This window comes from Otolemur garnettii, unplaced genomic scaffold (genome assembly GCF_000181295.1).
Source record: "Otolemur garnettii isolate 467f Iridium unplaced genomic scaffold, OtoGar3 scaffold00031, whole genome shotgun sequence".
Lineage (NCBI taxonomy): Eukaryota > Metazoa > Chordata > Mammalia > Primates > Galagidae > Otolemur > Otolemur garnettii.
This window is the reverse complement of record NW_003852426.1, coordinates 2204302-2206074: the sequence shown is the minus strand read 5'-3', so window position 1 is coordinate 2206074 and position 1773 is coordinate 2204302. Positions and strand designations below refer to the sequence as shown.

At 47.6% G+C, this 1773-nt stretch overlaps 1 pseudogene; it reads left to right on the top strand.

Moving 5' to 3' along the window:
- The first annotated feature begins 621 nt into the window (after window positions 1–621).
- On the top strand, window positions 622–1363 carry LOC100960359 (annotated as a pseudogene).
- The last annotated feature ends 410 nt before the right edge of the window (window positions 1364–1773 follow it).

Here is a 1773-nt window from a genome sequence, read left to right as displayed (position 1 = left end):
TGAAGGTCAGGAGCTGAGCTGAGAGAGAAGATTGATAATTGCATGTCATCCCTGCTGAGGCAAGCTGTCACTCCAAGGAAGCAAACTTCAGGTACAGAAGTCATCGCAAAGAGGACGTGGGTTCATCCCCTTTCCCAAGAGAGTGGCTTTTTGTGTGCTCTCTCCAAGTGAGTAGGGAACTGAAGACCTCCTGTCTCACCCCATGGGAGAGAGTCACTGGAGTCTGGGACTCCTTCTCCAGAGAGACCCTGCTGTGGGCCTGGGCATTCTTCTGCCCAGCATGAAAGTTGAACAAATATTTTCCCCACCATTTTGAACTTCCAGTCCATCCTTCCATCCTCGCCTGGCAGTCTAGAAGCCCAACCTCTGCAGAGACTAGAATGTCCACAGTGTTTTGCTAGCACTGGGTATTGCATGGGCCACAGCAGCGCAGCTTGAAACAGTGAATCCAGCAGCAGTGCAGAAAGGCACAGGGTGGAGGGTGTCTGGCCTGGCTCGGCGAATGGTACATACCAAGAGAGAAATTCCACAGTATTGGCTACTTAAGTGTGTTAACTTAGAGTGATTGAAAACAAAATGGAGGCTCTTTTCTGTGCCTTGGAGGTGATCAGATACCTCAGGATGAAGCTGAGGATCTCCTTCCCAGCCACTGGCTGCCAGAAACTCATTGAGGTGGACGATGAACGCAACCTTCAGACTTTCTATGAGAAGCGCGTGGCCACAGAAGTTGCTGCTGATGCACTGGGTGAAGAATGGAAGGGTTATGTGGTCCGAGTAAGTGGTGGGAAAACAAGTGAGGTTTCCCCAAGAAGCAGGGTGTCTTGACCCATGACTGGGTCCGACTGCTGCTGAGTAAGGGGCTTTCCCGTTATAGACCCCGGAGAACTGGAGAAAGGGAGAGTAAGTCTGGGCAGGGTGGCATTGTGGATGCAAATCTGAGCATTCTCACCTTGGTTATTGTAAAAAAAAAGGAGAGAACGATATCCCTGGACTGACTGATGCTACAGTATCTTAATGTCTGGGGCCCAAAAGAGCTGGCGGAATCTGCAAAGTTTTCAATCTGTCCAGAGATGATGATGTTCACTGATACGTTGTGGGAAAGCCCCTTAAACAAACAAGATGAGAAACCGAGGACCGTCAGTGTCCTGTAACTCCCCGTGTCCTGCAACATAAACGCCAGTGGTGTATTGCTGTGAAGAAACAGAGGACTAAGAAAAATAAGGAAGAGGCTGCCGAATATGCTAAACTTTTGCTCAAGAGAATGAAGGAGGCCAAAGGAAAGCTCCAGAAACAGACTGGGAAGAGACACAGGCTGTCCTCTGTGAGAGCTTCCCTGTCTAAGTCCCAATCCTGTCAAAAATAAGATGTTTTGAGTAACAAATAAGATTATATCTCCAAAAAAAGAAAGAAAAGAAAAAGAAATGGGAAATAATATCCATCTACCCCATAATTAAATTTTAAATTATAACTTCTTAGAAAAATATCCATGTCTATAACTTATATACATAGATGCAACGTGGGAGGACTGTATGGAGACGCTTCTCATCACCTTCACTCCACGAGCCACAGAGGATGAAATGAGAAGCAGAGATCGGAAATGTGTTAGGAGGCTCTCTGAGAGGAAGTAGAGGGAGTTGACAGTCTGCATGAGCCACTCAGAACCAAGAGTCTCTTGTGCGTCCTTATGAAAATGGAGTTACTCCTCTGCTGGCTGAGCGCTGCTCGCTGCTCTGCTCCTTGGGGCTGTGATGAGCCAGAAGACATCCTCAGGTG